At 42.5% G+C, this 25335-nt stretch overlaps 1 long non-coding RNA gene across 1 annotated transcript in view; it reads right to left on the minus strand.

Annotated features, from left to right (window-relative positions):
* LOC148110324 (uncharacterized) overlaps positions 1 to 24836 on the minus strand; it is a 47197-nt gene extending 22361 nt beyond the window's left edge. Inside the window, exon 1 of the long non-coding RNA XR_015723774.1 lies at positions 23594 to 24836. This is a non-coding gene — a long non-coding RNA (uncharacterized LOC148110324). The remainder of the gene's footprint in view (positions 1 to 23593) is intronic.
* Between the last annotated feature and the right edge of the window lie 499 nt (positions 24837 to 25335).

Genomic DNA, 25335 nt, shown 5'->3' on the forward strand with positions numbered 1-25335 from the left:
ACATATTTTGCATAAACAGAATGTTATTGGTTACGTAAAAGTTCAGAACGGTGACACGTTCCTGGTGAATGAAACCTTTCACATCGTTATTTAGAGACTCTGTCCACAGTAACAGTTCTGCTCTAAGACCTATTTCATTTTATATCAATGCAGCTTCACAGGGTTTCTTTCGGCTGGTATTTGGTTTATCCTTTTCCCAATTTTACTTTCAATTTTTCTGTATAATTTGATGAATTCTTACAACCAGGGGGACTTAAAACCTGGACTTTTAAAAATCAGCAGGCTCGGCTCTGAGCCTGGAGGGCAAGAGGAAACGGAGTCCCCACCCTTAAAGAGAAAGCACCACAAACAACCCAGGAGGTACAGCAGAGAGGCAGCGCTTCAGAGAAGGCCTGGGGCAAACCGAGGGAGAGCTGGGACTGGTCTCAGGGCTCACTGGGGGATCTCCTCCAGGAACAGAGCAGCTGGCTGGCACCATTTCCCTCCCCCACGCCCCCAACACAAACACATGGCCACCTGCGGGAACAAGCACAGCGCCAACACTTGCTACCTTACTTGCTAATGGCACAGCCCCAGACCACCCCCATCCTCCACCACCACCACCACCACCACCACCCCCCCCCCCCCCCCCGTGCTATGACAGATCTGCCCCCTTCAGCCAGGACTGCCTCAGTCCTGACGCTCTGGGTCCCCTCCCCCAGAAGACCAGCAGCTGGCAAACCTTGATAACACCGCACCTCCCCCACCCCTCCCCCACCTCTCGCTTTGCTGAGCCACCCCCTCCAACCCGGCTGGCCTCAGTTCCTCTAGTGACAGGTCCCCTCTTGCAGAGGACCTACACGCAAACCCCACAAATACTGCGCGTCTTGCCCTGTGAACGTTGCAGATCCACAGCCTTGAATACGCTCTCGGCCAGAGCCCCTCCAAAGCAGTACCACAAGCCTGGCTGTGCGTAAGCAGCTCCAACAGAGGCCAGCACTACTCCAAAGTGACTCCTGCCCCAGCCAGAGGGAAAGATAGCCACACACACCAGTCAGACTGCAGCCCCAGCAGTGGCCTGGGGGGCAGACAGCTGGTCTGACTACAGGCCCCGCCCACCAAAAAGCGTCCCAGGGGACAACACAGGGAAAGCACCCTGCATTTTGGTGCTATTGTATCTTGCAAACACCTGGTATGACTCAAACCTCAGGGGGCCCCAGAGTGGCCCACTAACGCCACAGGGACCAGACACTGCCCACAACAGGCAAAGTAAGCCACTGCAGATGACTAGACTGAGGGGGAAAGCGGCTCAGTCACAACAGCAGGGTACACACAACACACATAGGAGACACTCCCGAAGAACAAGGTTCTGGTGAACGGGAGACACTGCACTGCAGGGCACACCAGGACTTCTTCAGAAGGCTACTACTTTCAAGAGCAAGAGACACAGCTGACTTTCCTAACACACAGAAAGAGACACAGAGTGAGATAAAATGAGGAGACAGAGGAATATGTCCTAAATGAAAGACCAGGACAAAATCACAGCAAGAGACTTAAGTGAAATGGAAATAAAGAATATGCCTGTTAGAGAATTTAATCTAATGATCATAAAGCTACTCGCTGGACTTGAAAAAAGAGTGGTGGACCTCAGTGAGGCCCTCAACAAAAAGAACCAATCAGAGATAAAGAACACAAGAAATAAATTAAAGATACATTAGATGGAATACGTAGGAGACTAGAGGAAGCAGAACAAATCAGTGACCTGGAGGACAGAGTAATGGAAAGTAATCAAGCTGAGCAGGTGAGAGAAAAAAAGTTATACACAACGAGAATAGACTTAGGGAACTCAGCAACACCATCAGACACAATGACATTCACATTATGGATATCCCAGAAGGAGAAAACAGAGGAAAGGGGGCAGAAAATTTATCTGAGGAAGTAATAGCTGAAAACTTCTCAAATCTGAGGAAGGAAACAGTAATCTAGTTCCAGGAGGCAAAGAGATTCTCCAGCAAAATCAATTCAAGCTGGTCCACACCAAGAGACATAGAAATTAAAAGGGTAAAAAGTAGTGATAAAGAGAAATGTTTAAAAGCTGCAAGAGAAAAGAAAGCAGTTACATATAAGGGAAACCCCCATAAGGCTATCACTGATTTTTTCAGCAGAAACTTTTCAGGCTAGAAGAAAGTGGCATGCTATATTCAACGTAATGGAAAAAAAAAATCTGCAGCCAAGAATATTCTATTCCAGCAAGGTGGGAAGACAGATAAAAAAGGAATAGGAGAGATAAGGAGCTTCCCCGACAAACAAAAGTTAAAGAAATTCAAGACTACTGAATCAGCCCTATAAGAAATGTTAAAGGGGATTTTCTGAGTGGAAAAGAAAGACCATAAGTAAGAGTAAAGAAAGCAGGAAGCACAAAAGCAGTAACAATAAGTACATCTGTACAAATAAGTCAAGGGACTCACCAAATAAAAGGATGTAAACTATGCCACCATAAACTGAAAATGTGGGGGGAGGGGAGTAAGAACGCATGCATGCTTTAGTGACTATCAACGTAATATAGACTATTCTATGCAGAAGACGTTGTATACGAACCTAACGGTGACAGATCAAAAACCAGCAATAGATACGTGAAAAACAGAAAGGAATCCAAGTACATCACTCAAGAAAGCCAACTTATCATGAGAGAAACGAGCAAGGAAAGAAAGTAACAGAGAATAACTATTAAAATAACCATAAGACAAAAAACAAAACAAAAACCAACAACCATAAGACAAGTAACAAAATGGCAATAAATACATATCTATCAGTAATTATTTTGAATGTAACTGGACTAACACTCCAACCAAAAGACATAGGGTGACAAAACAGATTTAAAAAAACAAGACCCATCTATATGCTTCCTACAAAAAACTCATTTCAAACCAAAAGACACATGCAAATTGAACGTGAGGGGATGGAGAAGCATTTATCATGCACAGAGATGTGAAAAAGAAAGCCAGGATAGCAATACTTATATTGGACAAATATACTTTTAAACAAAGACTGTAACAAGAGACAAAGGACACTATATAATCATGAAGAGATCAACAAAAAGCTAGAACAACTGTAAATATTTATGCACCCAAAATGGGAGCACCAAATACATAACGCAGTTACTAACAAACATAAGAAAGTAATCAATAGTAATACAATAGTAGGGGATTTTAACTCCTCACATCAATGGACAAATCAGCAAAATGGAAAATCAACAAGGAAACAGTGGCTTTGAATGACACATTAGACCAGATGGATTTAGCAGACATGTTCAGAACATTCCATCCTAAAACAACAGAACACACATTCTTTTCAAGTGCACCATGGAACATTCTCCAGAACAGAGCACATATTAGGTCACAAAACAAGTCCCAACAAATTCAAAAAGATTGAAGTCATACCATACATCTTCTCTGACCACAGCTAGAAACCACCACAAGAAAAAAAAATCTGAAAAAAGCAAAAATACATGGAGGTTAATTAACATGTTATTAAACAACAAGTGGGTCAACCAAGAAATCAGAGGAAATAAAAAAAATACATGAAGACATAAAACATAACAGTCCAAAATCTTTGGGATGCAGCAAGAGCTGTTCTAAGAAGGAAGTTTACAGTAACAGGCCTACCTCAAGAAAAAAAATCTCAAACAACTTTATCTTATACTTAAAGGAACTAGAAGAAGAACAAATAAAACCCAAAACCAATAAAAGGAAGAAAACAATAAAGACGGGATCAGAAATAAACAAAATAGACACCAGAAAAACAACAGAACAGATCAATGAAATTAGGAACTGGGTTCTGAAAAAATCAACAACACTGATAAATCTTTAGCCAGACTCATAAAAAAGAAGACGACAATGACAAAGAAAGAGAACTCACACAAAATCAGAAATGAAAGAGGAGAAATAACAACCAACACCTCAGAAACACAAAAGATTGTAAATGAATATTACGAAAAAATTATATGCCAACACATTGGACAACCTAGAAGAAATGGATAATTCCTAAAAACATATGACCTCCCAAAACTGAATCAAGAAGAAACAGAAAATTGGGGCGTCTGGGTGGCTCAGTCGTTAAATGTTTGTCTTCAGCTCAGGTCATGATCCCAGGGTCCTGGGATCCAGCCCCGCATTGGGCTCCCTGCTCAGCGGGGGAAGCCTGCTTCTCCATTTCCCACTCCCCCTGCTTGTGTTCCCTCTCTCACTCTCTCTGTCAAATAAATAAATAAAATCTTTAAAAAAAAAAAAAAAAGGAAGAAGAGGAAGAAGAAGAAGAAGAAACAGAAAACTTCAACAGGCCCGCAATGAACTTGAATCAGTAATCAAAAAACTCCCAGCAAACAAAAATCTAGCACCAAACTGCTTCACAGGTGAGTTCTACCAAACATTTAAAGAAGAGTTAATACATTAATACATTAATAATTCTTCTCATACTATTCCAAAAAACAGATGATGAAGAAAAATTTCCAAATTCCTTCTGTAGGCCAGTATTAAAATTACCCTGATACCAAAATCAGATAAAGACACTACAAAAAAAGAGAACTACAGGCCACCACTATCTCTGATGAACATACACGCAAAAATCTTCAACAAAATAATAGCAAATCAAATCCAACAGCACTTAAAAAAATCATTCACCACAATCATGTGGGATTTATTCCCAGGATACAAGGGTGGTTCAGTATCTGCAAATTAACCAATGTGATACATCACTTTGATAAGAGAAAGGATAAAAACCATATGGTTGTTTCAACAGATGCAGGAAAAGAACTTGACAAAGTACAACATCCACTCATGATAAAAACCCTCAACAAAATAGGTTTAGAAGGAACATACCTCAACATAATAAAGCCCACATGTGAAAAACACATAGCTAACATCATACTCAATGATGAAAAACTGAAAGCTTTTCCCCTAAGGTCAAGAACATGACAAGGATGTCTACTCTCACCACTTTTATTCAATATAGTACCCGAAGTCCTAGCCATACCTATCAGACAAGAAAAAGGAATAAAAGGCACCCAAATTGGTAAGGAAGAAGTAAAATTTTCACTATTTGCAGATGATACGATAATATATATAGAAAACCCTAAAGATTCCACCAAAAAACTACTAGAACTGATTAATGAATTCAGTAAGATCACAGGATACAGAAATCTGTTGCATTTCTGTATGTTAACAATCAAGCAGCAGAAAGAGAAATTAAGAAAACAATCCCATTTACAACTGCACCAAAAAAATAATAACAAAGTACCTAAGATAAACTTAATGAAGGAGGTGAAAGACCTGTACTCCGAAACTATAAAACACTGATGAAAGAAACTAAGGACAACACAAATGGAAAGATATTCCACACTCATGAATCAGAAGAACATTGTTAAAATGTCCATACTACCCAAAGCAATCTACCAATTTAATGCAGTCCTTATCAAAATACCAACAGCATTTTTCACAAACAATCCTAAAATGTGTATGGAACCACAAAAAAACTCTGAATAGCCAAAGCAATCTTGAAAAAGAAAAACAGAGCTGGAGGTACCACAATTCCATATTTCAAGTTATATTACAAAGCTGTAGTGATCAAAACAGCATGGTTCTGGCACAAAAACAGACACATACATCAATGGAATGAATAGAAAGCCCAGAAATAAACCCACAATTATATTTTCAATTAATCTTCGACAGAAGGGGAAAGAAAATGCAATAAGAAAAAGACGGTCTCTTCAACAAATAGTGTTGGGAGAATTGAACAACCATATGCAAAAGAATGAAACTAGACCACTTTCTTACACCATACACAAAAATAAACTCAAAATGGATTAAGGACCTACAGATAAGAAAGACCTGAAACCATAAAAATCCTAGAAGACAGCACAGGCAGTAATTTCTCTGATATCAGCCATAGCAACATCTTTCTAGATATGTCCCTGAAGCAAGGGAAACAAAAGCAAAAACCAAACTATTGGAACTACATCAAAGTAATTTTCTGTGTTTCTGCACAGCAAAGGAAACAATCAACAAAACTAAAAGACAACCTACTGAATGGGAGAGATATTTGCAAATGATGTATCAAATAAAGGGTTAGTATCCGAAATATATGAAGAACTTCTACAACTCAACACCAAAAAAAAATAAATAACCCCATTAAAAAATGGGCAGAAGACATGAACAGGAATTTCTCCAAAGAAGACATCCAGATGGCCAACAGACACATGAAAAGATGCTCAACATCGCTCATCATCAGGCAAATACAAATCAAAACCACAATGAGCTGTCACCTCACACCTGTGAGAACGGCTAAAATCAACAACACAAGAAACAAGTGTTGGCGAGGATGTGGAGAAAAGGGATGTCGGTGGGAATGCAAACTGGTGTAGCCACTGTGGAAAAGAGTATGGAGATTTCTCAAAAAGTTAAAAATAGAACTACCATATGATCTAGTAATCACACTACTGGGTATTTACCCAAAGAATACAAAAACACTAAATCAAAAGGATATACATACCCCTATGTTTATTGCAGCCGTACTTACTATAGCCAAATTATGGAAGCAGCCAGCGTCCACTGAAAGATGAACAGATAAGGAAGATATAGTATCTTTTCTAAATATATAAATATGAATATATATGTATACACACATACACACATATATATGTATGTATACTTACATAATGGAATATTATTAAGCTATAAAAAGAATGAAATCTTGCCATGTACAACAACGTGCAGCTAGAGAGTATAGTGCTAAGTGGAATACGTCAGAGAAAGACAAATCCCATATGATTTCTCTCCTATGTGGAATGTAAGAAAGGAAACAAAGACGCAAAATGAAAGAGACTCACCGAAAAACAGACTCTTAACTATAGAGACTAAACTGATGTTTACCAGAGGGAGGGGAGGGGGTGGGTGAAATAGGTGACGGGATTAAGAGTGCACTTATCCTGGGGCATCTGAGTGGCTCAGTTCGTTGAGCTTCGGACTCTTGATTCTGACTCAGGTCATGATCTCAGGGTTGTGAAATCGAGCCCCATGTCGGGCTCCATGCAGGACATGGAGCCTGCTTAAGATTCTCTCTCTCCCTCTCTCTCTCTGCCTCTCCCCACCGTGTGTGTGTGTGTGTGTGTGTGTGTGTGTGTGTGTGCGTGCTCTCTCTTAAAAAAAAAAAAGTACACTTACATTGATGAGCATTGAATAATATATAGAATTGTTGAATCACTCTGTTGTACACCTAAAACTAATTTAACACTGCATATTAATATACTGGAATTAAATTTTTTTAAGTTAAATTAAAAGAATCATGTATTTTTTTTTAAACTTTGTTAGATATCATGATCAACATTTTCCCATGTATTTGGTGAAAGAGAAAAGTATGACTACATAACACTAGCACTAACTAGTCCAGAAGCTAGCCTGTAATTCTATTTTTGCTCTTTGGAAGTAAGAAATTTTAAACATTTTAAAAGATGAAATTAAAATGATTGAGTACATATAAATATTTCATGATGATTTGATAAAAGGGGTTTTAACACTTTTGAACAGTGCATACCAACTGTGAAAGAAATATAAAAGTTTTATCCTTGATTTCTATCCAATATATATTGAAAATTTGGGGGGTTTAAGAAATTTTTTCAGCTACATTTAATGGGATCAGCTTAACTATCATAGTGCTCTGGCTATTTCAAGTTCTCTTCCTTCTAGTTAATGAAACAACAGTTAAGAGATGACTATTGAGAGAAATTGAAAAGAATTATGTTCTTTTTTTTTTAAGATTTTATTTATTTGACAGAGAGAGAGACAGGGTGCGAGAGAGAGAAAGAATACAAGCAGGGGGAGCGGGAGAGGAAGAAGCAGGCTCCCAGCATAGGAGCCTGATGTGGGGCTCGATCCCAGGACTCCGGGATCACGCCCTGAGCTGAAGGCAGATGCTTAGCGACTGAGCCACCCAGGTGCCCCCAAGAATTATGTTCTGAAAAGTTGTGTTTTTTTTTTTCAAAGCTGGTTTTGGGGGATATTATTTTTCTTTTTTTTTAAGATTTTATTTATCTATTTGACACAGAGAGAGAGCACAAGCAGGGGGAGCTGCAAGCACAGGGAGAGGGAGAAGCAGGCCCTCCGTGGAGCAGGGAGGCCCATGCAGGGCTTGATGGGATCCTGACCTAAACTGAAGGTAGACACTTAACCGACTGAGCCACCCAGGCACCCCGGTGGATATTATTTCTTATCCACATTCTCATTGCTTTGCTCTCATAAAACTTTCCCTCAGAACTGATATATGTTAACCACAGTCCAGGATCGGAAGAGGAAAATAAATGAAAAATTGTCGTTCTTACTGCCCCTCCCCATATTATTCCTGAACATCTCGACTCAGGCCCAAATACTTCACTTCGAACACGAGGCTTCAATCTTAACATGAACATGTATGAGAAAAAAGAATGTACAAAGTTCTAAGCGTCGGTGATGTTTCCATTAATCACTAAAGGAGGTTTTTCCCTTTACCTGGTGCTCCAATAGTTTGTATGCCCGAGACAGTGCAACCTGGTAAGATTTAGGACTGGTGAAGGGTCTACCTGACTTCTGTAAGTGGGAAAAGAACTGCAATGAACTCAGGCATATTCCCAGGCAGACCCATTTAGGAAATAGTATACATTTAAGATGAAAATCTGGAATTTGATCCTCTTTAAATTACCTGTTCTTGTGTGTCTCTTGGAAAGCTTTTGCGCCCTCCTAGGGTTACCTGTGCTTGTTTGAACACTGAGTTTTTAAGTGTGTACTGATCCCTCCAGGGACTAGAATCAATTTGCCCCCTTCTAAGTACATTTCCTAGATTTCTACCAGCTGACGGAACACATTTAGAAGCCTCAATGAGAGTGCCATTAGAGCATCGTATGAGGAGATCTGGATTAAACTGGTCATTTCTCAGAGACAATCCGAATCAAATTGGAAAATATCTGCCGATGTCATTTAGCATCACAATCGAACAACGTGGGAGGTCCGCTTTACCAGCTTCTGAACTCACTCTGCTTCCAGGAGAAGTATTGTACTGGGTTCAAGTTACACCTAGCTAGCAGTTGCTAGAAATAACCTTTGCGAGGGGAGGTGCTGTGCTCCGCTGCTTTCCGACTAGGGAAAGGGGCAGACTGGGTCGTATGCAGCACCCATAGTGATGGTCCTCAACTTAATGACTTTTGGGCATGGGGAAAGGTGTGGGGTGGCGTAGAGGTCCTAGAACAGGGTCTGGAGAGAAAAGACAGTGTCTTTATCTCCTAGGTGGCACTTCCCCTCAAGGCTAAGCCTGGAGAGGAAGACACCCTGCCAGCAGCTGAGGAACTCAGCCAGGGGCCTCTGTGAGGCAGGGCAGCCTTAAAACCACGTGGTGTCCCAAATCTGGGAAGGTTTGACTACAGGAGGAGAAGAGAGAGAATGAACACAGAAATCTCACCAAGAATAGAATTAGCATAAATTCTAACCTGAGTTTATTAAATGTCAGTGGGAAAGGCATAAAATTTCATTGCTTTTATTTTAAAAACCTGTTCTATGAAATTTGTTTAACAGATTTAATAAATTATATTTATACCAAAATAATGATTGGCATGTGTCTTTCTGGAAGCCACCAAAGTACCCAAAGATAGAAAGCACAACAGCACAGTGGTTAGAAATGCAGGTGCAGGGGCGCCTGGGTGGCACAGCGGTTAAGCGTCTGCCTTCGGCTCAGGGCGTGATCCCGGCGTTCTGGGATCAAGCCCCACATCAGGCTCCTCTGCTATAAGCCTGCTTCTTCCTCTCCCACTCCCCCTGCTTGTGTTCCCTCTCTCGCTGGCTGTCTCTGTCTCTGTCAAATAAATAAATAAAATCTTAAAAAAAAAAAAAAAAGAAAGAAATGCAGGTGCCAGAGTCAGACCCCTGGCATTCCAACCTGCACTTGATGGACGTGCAATCTATCAGGCTAACAGCCCTAAGCCTCAGTTTTCTGTTTGTTAAGCAAAGATACCAAATCATATCTCATCCCCGTAGAGCTGGTGTGCGGATTAGTTGAGATAATGCATATAATGCAGCTGGAACCCAGTAAAAGCTCCATAAAATGCTATTATCGTAGATCATGATATAGTCAGTCGTACCATGGAATACTACATAGAGTTATGCTGGAGATGGGTGCATATTTGTCAGAGAAAGATCCATACACGGTATGGACAGTATTTCATTTCTTAGGCTATAAATAGATACGTGATTAGAAGTAAGTCTAGAAATGCACTATGCCAAAGCATTAACAGTGATTGCCTCTGGATGATGGATTTTCAAGAGTTCTATTATTATTATTTTTTTTTTTTTAGAGAGAGAGAGAGACAGCGTGTGTGCACATGGTTGGAGAGGGGCAGAGAGAGAGAGAGAGAGAATCCTAAGCAGGCTCCATGCCTAGCGCAGAACCTGACATGAGGCTCAGTCTTACAACCCAGCGATCATGACCTGAGCCAAAATCAAGAGCCAGATGCTTAACCTACTGAGCCACCCAGGTGCCCCCAAGAGTTTTATTATTTCTTCTGCCACGTGAGTATACAATAAGAAGTCTGTGACCCAGAAGAGGGTCCTCACCCAACCATGCTGGTACCCTGATCTCAGACTTCCAGCCTCCAGGGCTACGAGATATAAATCTGTGTTTGTAAGCCACCCCATCTCTGGCACTGTTATAACAGCCCGAACAGACTAAGACACAGTGCCTTAAGAGGCCTGAATCGAAGGTTAAGCCTTTGGTTGTATGAACCTACTTAGTAATGGTGAGTGATCTTTTTCTTTTTGTTTTTGAGGATGGTTGACACCCAAAGGTACATTCGTCTCTGGTTTCTGCCATACTAGTGATTTGACAAGTTTATACATCATGCTATACGTTCACCATGAATGTAGTTACCATCTGTCCTGTTACGTCGCTATTACAATATCATTGACTATATTTTCCTTATGCTATGCCTTTTATTCCAATGATTTAATCATTTCATAACTGGAGGCTGTGTCTCCCTCTCCCCTGCAGCCATTTTGCCCGACCTCCTGTCCCCTTCTCCAGCAACCATCAATCTGTTCCCTGTATCTATCGGTCTGATTGTTTTAGTTTGTTTTTGTTTTTAGATTCCATTTCTGATTGGAATCATACAGTATTTGTCTTTCTCAGTCTGACTTATTTCACTTTGTATAATACCCTCTAGGTCCATCCATGTTGTCTCAAATGTCATGATCTCATTCTTTGCTGTTGGAAATAATGCTGCAATAAACAGAGGGATACACAGATCTTTCTGAGTTAGTGTTCTAGCTTTCCGTGGGTAAATACCCAATAATGGAATGATTGGATCATATGGTATTTCTATATTTAAGTTTTTGAGGAAACTCCATATTGTTTTCCACAGTGGCTGCATCAGTTTACATTCCTTTGGTGAGTAAGCATGACTGCCTCTGCTCTTTACCCTACTTGCAGCCAGATTACTTAAATGGGGAAAGAGGATCATGAGTGAAAAAACTAAAATTATGAAATGTTGACTATTGCCATAATCAACAATTCTTGTTTAGTGGAAATCTACTTACACAATCCAAAATTTGAAAAGTAATGAACTATCATAAATTCTAAGATGTATCTTCCAATATTACAGATTTTAGTTATCCCGCCCCCTAATATGTTTCTTGCCTGTAGTCCTCACTGGTCCTCCCATCTCTCCTTTTATACGTGTGCTGGCTAAACACTGACAACACTCATGGCCAACACAGTACCAAGCCTGCTCCATGATACCAAGAGCCACTACAGGCAATAAATCTATTTCCTCTTATTGTGGTTCCCTTTATGGTGCTTCAGAAGATTGCCTTTTTTTTTTTTTTTCAAATTAAAGGTTTGTGGCAACCCTGAGTCAAGCAAGTCTATTGGCACCATTTTTTCAACAGCATTTGCTTCTTTTGTGTGTGTCACCTTTCAATAATTCTCACAATATTTCAAATATCTCATTATTATTATATTTGCTGTGGTGATCGGCAGTCTTTGGTGTTACTACTGTAATCGTATGTGGGTGCCACAAATCGTGCCCACATAAGATGAACTTAATAATCATTGTGTATGTTCTGACTGCTCCACTGACTGGCCGTTCCCCCATCCCTCCCTCTCCCTAGTCCCTGAGACACAACAATATTGAAAATAGGCCAACTAATAACCTGACAAAGGCCTCTATGGGTTCAAGCGAAAGGAAGAAGCACAGCTCTCTCACTTTAAATCAAAAGTTAGGAACGATTAAGCTCAGGGAGGAAGGCATCTCAAAAGCCAAGGTAGGCCAAAAGTTAGACCTTTTTTGCCAAACAGTGAGCAAAGTTGTGAATGCAAAGGAAAAGTTCTTGAAGGAAATTACACGTGCTACTCCAGGGAACACACGAATGATAAGGGAAACAACCTTATTGCTGCGTGGAGAAAGGGGCAGTGGTCTGCCCAGGAGACCACACCAGCCACATGCTCCCTTAAGCCAAAGCCTCATCCAGAGCCAGGCCCGGACTCTCCCCTGTTCTAGGACGGCTGAGAGGTGAGGACCTGCAGAAGGAACGTCTGAAGCTGGCAGAGGCCGCGTCAGGAGGCTCAAGGAAAGACGCCGTCTCCATAACACAGGAGCGCAAGGTGAAGCAGCAAGCTTTCCAGAAGCTCCAGCTAGGATCACCGATGAAGGTGGCCGCACTAAACCACAGACTGTCCGCGCAGACGAGACAGCCTGCTCTTGGAGGAGACGCCAGCAAGGACTTTCGCAGCCGGAGAGGAGAAGGCAGCGCCTGGCTTCAAGCTTCAAAGGACAGGCGGACCCTCCTGTGAGGGGCTAATACGGCTGGTGACCTGAAGCTGAAGCCGGTGCTCGGTGACCTGAAAGCCCTAGCGTGCTTAAGACTGATGCTAAGTCCCCTCCGTCTGTGCTCTAGAAACGCAACAACTAAGACACAGCCAGAGGACAGAACCAGGCGTGGAGCCCGAAGACGGCACGGAGCTGCTGCAGAGTCAGGACCGAACGTGAGCGGACGAGGAGCCGCTGCTTCGGGCCGCGCCAAGCAAGGGGCTTCCCGGATGCGGCTTGTCCTGGCGGAGACGCCGAGACGATGCTTGAAACGACCACCGAGGATCGAGAAGGTGACCGCAGCTCAGCCGATGAGGCAGCGGCAGGGCTCGGGAGGACGGACTCCGATTCTGAAGGCAGTTCTGCTGCGGGTAAAATGCCACCCGGCAGCACCGGCCGCGGCAGAGAAACCGTGACGGGCGAGCCGTCGAGGCGGCGAACCGCACGCCTGTCTTACGAACCTGCACGGCCGCGCCGGCCTCCAGCGCCCAGCACCCTGATGGGTCGGCAGCGCCGCCCAGACCCTCCAGCTGCGGCAGGACTGACTCGCCGAAAGCTCGGATGGCAGTTAGCACATTCTAGCAATAAAGTATCGTTCAATAAAGGCATGTCCGTTCTCGTTTTAGACACAATGCTATTGCACAGCTCACAGACCCAGCGTCTTGTGCACGGAACTTCCACCCACGGGAAACCAACACATTCCTTGGACCTGCTTTACTGCAGTATTAGCTTTACTGCAGTGGTCTAGAACCGACCCCGCAACATCTCCCAGGCGTGCCTACACGGAGAACAGGTGAGCTAGGCCTTTGTTTGGTGTCCTGGGTCTTGTGAAGAAGCTATAGGCTGATGCCCTGTGGCCGTAGTGCTAAAAGGTGAGGAGAAAGAAACCTCAGCCCTGCACAGCTGGCACTTCGAAGCATGGCCTTCCCACTCTGGTCTAGCTGTCTCCCCAGGAACAGCAGCAGCACCTACTGTTTCTATTGTGTGCCTTTCTCTGCTTTGTGCCTTTTCTGCATGGCTCCCGTCTCCCTTCGTGTCTTTCAGCTTCTACTGCTTCTAACGGCCAACTTTTCATAATTTACATTCAATCTCCAAGAGGATCAGACTGAGTCAATCACCATGCAATATAGATGACCCTTTTGAGCAGAACTCTGAGCAGGCCACAGATCAATGTATAAACTGGCTCTCCTTGGGTCAGGTGCTCATCCGGACCCAGCCAGCAGTGGGCCAGAATTACGAAGTCACTAGCACAGAACATGCCAACCCACGTAGGAAGAAACCCCCAGAAGAGTCCTATGGGCATGAAGAGCCTTCCAAGATCTCCCCTGAAAACAGCTGTATAATTAACCAGGAACACCTGCCCTGATCTGCTCAGTTGAGTTAGAAATAAAACTATCCATACAGACACAATGTACTAATGTAGTGACCTTTATCTAATATTAGCTGGCAAGTTACTGATAAGCTTCCATATCTCAGCAAACACTGAGATAAAGTTATACTCCAAATCAGAATGGCATATTTCAGTTTATAATTTATGCATTGCTAAGCTAAGTCCCATAAGGTAATCCACTGTTCAACCAGGGCACACAGCTTATTCCCCAAATTATCTGGTTTAAATATTTCTACCATTTAGTATATGACATACCAAATGACAAGTTTTCTTGAACCATTGACAGTTGACTAATTTTATGCTTGCATTAATCTTAAAAATTTTAATCCTCGTGGAAAGAAATTAACAGCCAAATTTTCTTATGCACAATAAATTCAAGCTGACTTCTTTTTTGTAGTTTATCTGGGCACATCACCAGTTGTTGTTGTTGTTGTTGTTTTTAACATCTAAACCATATTGTAAGTTTCCTGTTTGACCCTGACCTTAGTCATGCTGACATCCGACTAACAAAGGAGACTTATGAACCAAGCCTGGCTTTGCCCAGTTCAGGGAAGACCTGTGTGCTACACACTGAGATCAGACTGCTTTCTTCCCCCAGCCAAGAGCTGCCTCCAAGGCTTTTGGTTGGTTCCTTTCCAGCTGGCTGTTCCTCTCTCCTCTTAACTAAAGCAGTTGATTTTCTTTTCTTCTGAGCTACCTCCTTCAAGGTCGAGCAGTAAGAGCCCTCCCAACTTTATTGGTTCTGGGACGGGAAACCTTTTAGTTCAAGGAAGCATTTGATACTCCTTTCATGTTTGTGTTTTGGTTGAGTTGCTTTAATTTCAAAAGATTTATCCAGTTAATCTTTCCTCCATTAAAATCAAAGGAAAGTTGGCCTCTCCTTGGAAATGACATCTTTAACCAAAACCACATATTAAGAACAAGTAACAAGAAATGAACTACTAGTATGAAAGAATTCAGGGAAAAGTCAATATCACAGAATAATTTGAAAACAAGAATAAGAGGAAACTTTATATTCAGTGTCCTAGCACACACTGTACGTCGCACGGAGGACAGAATCAAGCATTTAATCCAATCCCAGAAAAGAGGGAAGGTGAGGGGAAGGGACAAGATGACAGGCCAAGCCTTCCCCCAGAGTTAGATCACAGCGGGTCTGGGAGGCACAGGAAGGTAGGGTAGCTTATCCAAGGCTGTGCGGACTTCAGGAAGCAGAGCAGGAATTCAAACCCAGGGTACTCATTCGAAACTGAAGTCCTTCCCTTGATGATAGACATTTCTCCAGAAATGGCATACCAGTCACTGTTTCTCTTTTTGTAATGATTTAAGACACAACTATCTGTTGCTGAAGTCTGAGAGTCTGACCCAATCGTATCTTGATAAATAAACACCGCACTGAACAGTGAAATTTGGGCTGCTTACCCCTAAATTAAGGACAAGGACGTCCACTCTCACCACTTCGATTCAATGTTATAGTGTAACAAGGCAAGAAAATTATATTGAAAGCACCCAAAATGAAATGTTACAAGTAAAAACTACATGACTACCTATGCAGAAAAGCCAATGAACTCTATGAAAAATCTACTGAAACAAGTTTAGCAAAGTTTTAGGATAAGAGATCAATAATCGAAAATCACTGTATTTCTGTATACTAGCAACAATCAAAAATTGAAAATGTTTCAATCCCATTTATAGTAGGAAAAACCCAGTTCTTCTCTCCTGTGTTTCCCTCCTGTGAGGTTCCTTTACTGCTCACACAGAACACTTCACTTCTGACACTCTGGTCGCCAAAATGTGCGAAGTTTCTCCCCCAAAACCAGCAAACCATTCTTGGTGGAGTGTTCAAAAAATCAACTCCATTCTGACACTATCTGCCTGGAGAGAGCATCAAGCAGAGGGCTCTGTCCCGCAGGACTGCCGCCACCCTCATTTCAGATGCCAACTGCAAGTCCGTGTTGTGACCTGTGCTTCTGACTCACCTGCTATAAATCAGATATTCCCACAACCACCTCTTTGGGTTCAATTAATTTGCTAGAGCCACTCACGGAACTCAGGGAAACACATTTACCAGTTTATTAAAGCATACTTAAAGGATACAGATTAACATCCCAATAGAAAAGGCGCATAGGGCAAGGTATGAGGGAAGGGGTGCCACTCTCCTAGCACCTCCACAGGTTCATCAACCCAGAAGCTCTCTGACCCAGTACTACTGGGATTTTATGGAGGCTTCCCCACATAGGCATGATCAATTATTAACTCCATTTCCAGTGCCTCTCCCCTTCTGGAGAAGATGGGTGGGGACGGCCGAAAATCCCAAGCTTCTAATCATGGATTGGTCTTTCTGGAGACCAGCCCCCATCCAGGAGCCCACCCAGAGTCACTCATTAGAACAAAAGGTGTTCTTATCATCTTAGAAATTTACAAGGGTTCTAGGAGCCCCATGTCACGGATGGGGTCAAAGACAAATATTGAACAAGAGATGCTCCTAAGGTTATCGCTTAGTAAGTTACGAGGGTTTTACAAGTTCTGTGCCAGGAACCAGGGGCCGGTATGTGTGTGTGTGTATGTATGTGTGTGTGTATATATATATTTTTCCTATTATCTCACACTTGCTCATGGGTAAGACTCAATATTGCTAAAATGCAATTCCTCCCCAAATTGATTTATAGATTCAAAACAGTGCCAGTCAAAATCCCAACAGAATTTTTGTAGAAAGTGATAAGTGGATTCTAAAATTCACATGAAAATGCAAAGGACTAGATTAGTCACAAGTTTGAAAAAGAAGAACAAGGTTGGAGGGATAAAATGGCCAGATTTCAAGATTATAAAGCTACAGTAATCGATGTAAAGACAGAAAAATACATCAATGGAGCAAAAGAATGTCCAGAAGTAGCCTCACACACGGGCAACTGAATTTTGACAAAGATACAAAGGCAATTCAGTGGAGAAAGGGAAGTCTTTTCAACAAATGGTACTGGAACAATTGGATACTCATGTGGAAAAAAAAAAAAAAAGAACTTTGCTCCATACATTTTGCCACATACAAGTATTAAAACAAAGCTCATTTACAAAATCCAGATTTTTATAATACATCATCCAGGGGCACCTGGGTGGCACAGCGGTTGGGTGTCTGCCTTCAGCTCAGGGCGTGATCCCGGCGTTATGGGATCGGGCCCCACATCAGGCTCCTCTGCTGTGAGCCTGCTTCTTCCTCTCCCACTCCCCCTGCTTGTGTTCCCTCTCGCACTGGCTGTCTGTCAAATAAATAAATAAAATCTTTAAAAATAATAATAATAATAATACATCATCCATACATCCACTACAAAAGTTACTAGATGTGAAAACAAAACAACCTGTAATCAAGAGAAAAGTCACTCAGTAAAAGCAGACCTATGAATGCTCCAGATGCTACAATTAGCTGATTTAAAAATAACAATATATGGGGGCGCCTGGGTGGCTCAGTCATTAAGCGTCTGCCTTCAGCTCAGGGCATGATCCCAGTGTTCTGGGATCGAGCCCCATGTCAGGCTCCTCCTCTGGGAGCCTGCTTCTTCCTCTCCCACTCCCCCCTGCCTGTGTTCCCTCTCTCGCTGGCTGTCTCTCTCTCCATCAAATAAATAAATAAAATCTTAAAAAATATATATATATATGTGTTAAGCAACCTAGAGAAAACAAGGGTATGTTGGGTAGAGAGGAGAATTTCAGGAGAGAAGAGAAACTATAAAAGAAAACCAAAGGGAAATCCTAGAAACAAAAATGCTACCAGATTTTTTTAAATAACTTAATTAGGAAGGGGGAAAATACGGAAAAGAACAAACAGGCTCAATGACTGTCAGAAAGCTATCAAAGTGTCTAATATGTGTGAAACTGGAGTCTCAAAATAAAAGGACAGAGTATGGGGCAGAATAAATACTCGAAGAGACACTGGGAAATTTTCCAAATCAGATCAAAAATAGTAACTCGCAAATCTAAGAAGTTCAGTAAACTTTACACAGCATAAAAGCAAACTACACACAAACACATCACAGACTCTGAACACCACAAATAAAGAGAAAATCTTTAAAATTTTACAGTCTTGGGGCACCTGGGTGGCTTGGTTGGTTAAGCATCTGCCTTCGGCTCAGGTCATGCTCCCAGGGTCCTGGGATCAAGCCCCGCGTCAGGCTCCCTGCTGAGCCGGGAGCCTGCTTCTACCTCTACTTCTACCCCTCGCCCCTGATCGTGCGCTCTCTCTCAAATAAAATCTTTAAAAATAAAATAAAATTTTACAGTCTTAAAAGCAAGTATTACATAAAGGAAATAACAAGATAATCACTGATTTCTCATTAGAAAAAACTGGAAACCAGGAGAAAATGGAACAACTTAAAGTACTAAAACACACACACACACACACACACACACACACACACACGTAACACATACTGTCTACCTAACATTCTAAGTTCAGCAAAAAAGTGTTTCAAAAATGAAAAGAAATAAAAGGATAACATGAGAAGATCTCTGTAGTGATGAACCAGCTCTGCATTTTGACTGTGGTTTTGGTTACACAATCTACACATGTAATAAAATTGAATAGAACTACACACACACAATAGTACTTGTACTGTGGATTGTATCAATTTCGATTTCTTGGTTTTGATACCGTAGTATATTTACATAAGATGTTACCATTGGGATATTGGTACACTGCACTGCCCTGTACTATTTTTAAAACTACCAATTAATTTATATTTCACTTTTTTTTTGGAAGATTTTATTTATTTTTCAGAGAGAAAGAGCACGCCCAAGCAGGGGGAGCAGCAGGCAGAGAGAGAAGCAGGCTTCCCTGCTGAGCAAGGAGCCCAAGGTGGGGCTCGATCCCAGGACCCCGGGATCATGACCTGAGCCGAAGGCAGACACTTAACCAACTGAGCCACCCAGGCATCCCATGTATAATTAATTCAAATAAAAAGTTAAAGAAATGCAATAAAGACAATTTTCAGATAAATAAATGCTGAGTTTGTTGCCAGGAAACTCCAGGAAATGCCTGAAATTCTTCAGGTAGAAGGAAACTAGGGTAAAGCATAACTCCCCAGTTTGTGAGGGCTGCACACAGTAATTTCCTTTCAAAGAAGGCGGTCCGAAGGGGAGAAAAAAAAAGTATAAAAATCTGACAAACACTACCTCTGCCAGGAGATCAAGGTCAACATCAACAGTGATAAGCCATGTTGACAGCATGCACCCTTGATATGATATGATGGAAATGGCACTTCACCTCTGTGGTCTTCCTCCCAAACCCAAATTCCCAGTTTAACCCTGAAGGAAAAATATCAGGCAAATACCAATCTACAAAACACCTGAGCAGCACTCCCCAAAATTGTCAAGGTAATCAAAAAACAAGAAAAGTCTGAGGAAACTATCATATCCAAAAGGAGCCTAAGGAGACGTGATGAGTAAATGTTAGGTGGGATCCTGCAACAGAAAAAGGACATTAGGAGAAAACTGAAGAAATCTAAGTATGGACTTTAGTTACTAATAAAGTAGCAATATTGGTTAATTCTAACTAATATACCACACTGACGTAAGATGTTAAGAATGAGGGAAACTGGGCACAGGCATAGGAGAACGCTCTATACTATTTTTGCAATTTTCCTGTACATCTAAGACTGTTCTAAAAAATAAATTTATTTTTTAAAAACTTAAGATATATAGCAACAAATTACATTATATGGGCTTTTTTTGGATTTGAATTTGAATAAATGGTTAAAATTATGAATCATTAAGAGACATTGAATAGTCTGGATATCTGTTGCTATTAACAAGTCCTTAACTGGTTTTGTTTTAGGTGTAAAAATGGCATGTTTTCTTTTCTAACGAGAGTCCTCTTTCAGGGAAAATACTGACATATTTGTGAATGAAATGTTATGATATCTAGGATTTGCTTCAAAATGATCCATGGGTGGGTGGGAGAAGCAGGTATCATATAGATGAAACGGGATTGTCCATGGTTCGGTAAATACTGGATTGGTAAGAGGCTGGGACGCATTATACCAATCTCTCTAGTTTTATATACATGCTTGAAATTTTCAAAAAAAAAAGTTGCAGAAAAACTTTATAAAGTCTGCCATGGTGTTTTGGATGCTTAGTTTTTAAACATCTTGCTGTTTGTTAAGGGATACTCACTATATATCATTAGCTAACATTAAGGTGTAATTATACTTAGTCATCATTAATGATGTGGGTGTTAATCTATATTTTAAATGCTCCTCTTGTTAATTTTGACTGTTTTGTAAAAAAAAAAAAGGTTTTGGTCATTCTCTTGAAAGATATAATTCAGCTATCTGGTTTACCTTTAGTGGAGCTAACAGAGCTCACACAAGGAACAGGTGTTAGCTCTGCCATTCTTCTGAGTATTTACTTATGTTGCATTTTTATTTTCATCACTAATTCATGGTTTCTTTGAAGGAAATCTCTTCAGATCCATGACCAATTTTGTGAAATTTAGTTTAGAATTTACGTAATATATCCCATAATTCCTCAAAACCAGACCCCTGAAGAGCAATACATTACAATATTCGGGACACTCACCCACAAGGGCAATGCCGCCGACCACTCCCTGCAGTGAACGTCCCACCAGGTTACCTCTCATACCTGTCACAACATGCCACCACCTGTCATACAGGCCATGAAGGAGCCCTGGCCAATCCATGTATTACACAGTCGCAAAGCTCAATTACTTTTATTTTTAAAAATGTTCTTAAGGGGCGCCTGGGTGGCACAGCGGTTAAGCGTCTGCCTTCGGCTCAGGGCGTGATCCCGGCGTTCTGGGTTCGAGCCCCACGTCAGGCTCCTCCGCTGTGAGCCTGCTTCTTCCTCTCCCACTCCCCCTGCTTGTGTTCCCTCTCTCGCTGGCTGTCTCTATCTCTGTTAAATAAATAAATAAAAACTTTTAAAAAAATAAATAAATAAATAAAAATGTTCTTAAAAAAATAGAAATTCTATTTTTTCTCTGCACACCAATGAGAGAAACTCCCTGGATCCCAACATGCTAGATAAAACCCCACACTGAGGTGCCTTCCCATAGGAGGGAGAACCCACCGTGAACACGTTCCTCAAACAGTAATTATAACTTTGGGTAGCTTGTGAACACCGTGAGTAAATTCCACATCTAAAACGCAGTTGAAGAGCTTATGTAATCCAAGCCTTACTGGCACAAGCCATCACCTGTTTTATTGCACAGAATTAGCCGCCTGGCTCGCCTCAAGCATCCCCCAGGTGCTGTCACGCAGGCTCTTAGGAACAGGTGTTCTGCTTCGGCCATCTTGCCTGACCACTACCAGGGGCCCTCGGGAAACATAAATTTATTCTCTTTCAGCTTCTGGGAGCTCCAGGTATCCCTTGGCTTGTGACAGCATCACACCAGTCTCTGCCTCTGTCCTCACATGGCTGTGGGCCCTGTGTCTGTGTGAGGGTCTCTTCTTCTCTTAGGAGGACACCAGTCATATTGGAGTAGGGCCGACCCTACTCCAATATGACCTCATCTTAAACTAATTACAGCCCTAACAGCCCTATTTCCAAATAAGATCCCATTCTGAGAGTAATTGGGACTTCAGTACACCTTTTTGAAAGACAACGTTCAAGCTCTAACAGTTGAAAACGATTTACAACTACTGCATAGACCTAAATCTGTCCTCAGAGTTCCTTGCTAAGCCAACTACCTCCCTTACGAGTTGCCTACCTCCATGGACCTATGAGACTTATTCCACTTTCTGCCTCTGGAAGTACCCCATACAACTCCATACCTCAGGGTTTGAGCCAGACTGATCCCTGGCATCAGAGAGAAAAGGATCTTTTTCATCCCAGCGCAGGTCAGGCACTTGCTTTCCCTAGGACGGCCTCCTGCTAGGATGCTGAGGACAGGCCTATCAAGATCCTGCTGAGAAAACCACTCTCTCATCCACAAGACCACACAATGCAATGGCCTTGGCGTGTTTCCCCAAATCTGCACTGTTGGATTTGAATGATATCCTAGATGAGACATAACAGATCAGTCTGATTTGGCTTATGCCATGATTAAGATTAGTGCTTTTCCAGTCCTCATCAAATATTTAAAAGCAAAACAACAACAACAAAACGCCTTCATGTCCACTTGGCACTTAGGGTCACCCTTTCACATGTAAAAAGGTAAACTCATTTCACAAACATCCTTTCAGCAAAAGCAAGCACGCGGTTTTACCCCTTGTCTAACCTAATGGTAGATAAAAATAAGTTTTGTATATTACCACAGGGAATTTTTTTTAAAATGTTGAAGCTAGAAATAAGATGTCATTGAACTTGGAAATGCTCACAGAGCATTATAATTTTCCCACAGTAACAACGAATTCACACTTCAAATAACTGCCATTAATTGCCATACCCAGCAATGCTGGAAGCTTAGGCCAGTGGAGGCTTTCCTGGCAAATCTACAGGTTTAGCACGAGCTCCTCACTCAAGGGATAGTGGTGATTAGCTGAACCAATCATGTCCTCTCTCTGGAATTTAAATGGGAGAGATAGAATTCTTATATCCCAGGGACATGGAATATAGTAGAAGGACACACAGAGGAAAGGCGGCATGCAGAGACCACAAGACAGAGCGGTCCTGAATAAGCAGAACCTGCAGAGGAGATAGTGATTGGTGGCAGAAGTTCCAGCTGCTTGGGGCGCCTGGGTGGCACAGCGGTTAAGCATCTGCCTTCGGCTCAGGGCGTGATCCTGGTGTTATGGGATCGAGCCCCACATCAGGCTCCTCCGCTGGGAGCCTGCTTCTTCCTCTCCCACTCCCCCTGCTTGTGTTCCCTCTCTCGCTGGCTGTCTCTATCTCTGTCAAATAAATAAATAAAAATCTTAAAAAAAAAAAAAAAGAAGTTCCAGCTGCTTAAACAGGTAACAAGTGATCTCAATCAGTAGAACTACTTTGAATTCAGAATTAAACACCTTTCTCCACCATGTTTCTATAAGGTCTGGCTGCAGTCTGTCACTTCTACATGAATTCACGCCATCAATCCCAAATAATTTTAGGGAGTCATTTCTTAAACCAAACAAATTCTCCCCATTCTGGAATAATGGAATCTTCAAAATTCCTGTATCTGACCTTAACGACTCTAAAACAACTGGAACCTTTTTTAAAGGACTTTGTCCTTTACAACAGAGCTTCTCAGTCTGGACTCCTAATATTCCCAGGCTAGGTCAACACCTTCAAACTCTGAGGCAACTCACAGTAAGAAATACATTTTACAATGAAACTCAGTACCCAAAACATATATAACGCATTTACAAATACATATACACACACAACAAAAGTATCATGAAATAATACAAAACAATACTTACCAATTCGAGCAATCTATTTTCTATTCTGTTCTTCTATTTAAGAAAAGGTAACACCGCAAATCTGATTTCACAACCAACCAGGGAGTCTAGTAGCATCAGTTCAAAGTACTGTGGTACGGGGCATCCAAGTTCACTGGATAAAAATGATACATTTTCCTGGAGACACACATTTTAAGACCTGAAGTTTTTAAATATTTTAAATATAGAGTAGAATGCAAAAACCATTAAGACAAAACACAGAATTTCACAGATACTTCTCAGTTCCAGCTGGTTGTCTGGGACTTTAGTCTGTAGAGACCCCAGGATCTGAACACACACTTTCCCTCTCTTAGAAGCAGGTCAGCAGGATGGTGGAAGGATTCTGCCCTAATGCCAGTGTTCTAACTCAACAGGCGTATTTATGGGACAGTCACACCACTAAATCTTCATACCCAGGAATCCAATCCTGCCACTCCTCTGTGCTTCCTGGGAAAGGCAAAGGGCTGTGACCAGCAGGTGGGTTGTCCCAACACAGTCAAACAGCCTGAGGACAGTAGGGGACATTCGTAGGAGTAGCGAGAGTATCTGCCTCTTTAGCAACCACCAAGGGCAAGAAGATCAAGCGTGATGGAAGCCTCCCGGGCTGGAAAGGTCCCAAGCACATCCTCATTTCTCAGTCCTGACTTCCACCTTCATTTTCCGTGACCGAGGCCTCCAGCGCCGGCATCCCTTCCCCTACTCCAACATTGGTGCTCTTCACCACCAGCACTGGAAAAAGGGGTTGCCCCGTGTACTTTTTGTGGGAAGAACAGCGGCGTCCCCTTTCTGGAGGGGTCAGCCCGCACAGGAGGGCAAGTCCAGCAGACTTGAATCCCCCCTGCAAGGATGGTTCTGGAGCGTCCTCGGCCAGCGATGGCTGGTGTTTGACTTTGCCTACTGAATTAGCCACGCAGGTGTTGACAGGTAGGTATTTCCTGGGAGGTGTGCCGGGTTCGCCGGTGGCAAGGCTGAGACCAGAACTGGGGAGACACACACATATGTAGAGAAATGTGTAACATTTGGAATTAACGCATATTCCATTCTTCCCAGCATCCTACATCCAAGGATGACGCCTAGTAACCACCTTCAACCTCAATCCCAGACTTAGGAACTCTAAAGGAATGAAGGCGTTAAAGAATTAAAAACAAACAAACAAAAAACCCACACAAACACCAGCAGCCAACCCACAAACCAGCCTGCAAGAGTTACGTGCCTCGCGCCTTTTAAGGGCTCTGTGGGCGCGAGTCCGCCAATCGCTTAACGTTCCGCCAATCACCACACTCCCCACAGTTTGCCCCGCCCCCCGCCCTGCTCTAACCAATCACTAGGGAGCTAGCTTCTCTCCGCCCCTCCCGCCCGCCCCCAACGCCTGAGACGTTGGAATCCTTCAAACTTCACTCGGCGCGCAACCGCGGGGTCGCAGCCGGAATTTATTTTTAGCTCTGGGCGAGCAGCCCCGCCCTCGGCTCCGCCTCCTAGCCGCCCCCAATCGGAGATGGAGTTTCCGTCGCGTCATCGCGCGGGCGGGCGGGAGCTATCCAATCAGCGCCCGGGAAGAACTGGCGTAATTAAACAGCGGCGGAAGAGGGTGGGAGGGTCATGACGCAGCGAGTTTTAGTCGTGACTTTTCCGGGGGCATCTTGGCGTCCTCTCTATTTCCCCTTAAAGTTAAACGTCGCCCGACGCACCCCGTGCTTTTCGAGGGCGGGGGTGGCCGCCGCGGC

Source organism: Ursus americanus, chromosome 3 (assembly GCF_024610735.1).
Source record: "Ursus americanus isolate L20-20 chromosome 3, mUrsAme1.1.p, whole genome shotgun sequence".
In the NCBI taxonomy this organism is placed as follows: domain Eukaryota; kingdom Metazoa; phylum Chordata; class Mammalia; order Carnivora; family Ursidae; genus Ursus; species Ursus americanus.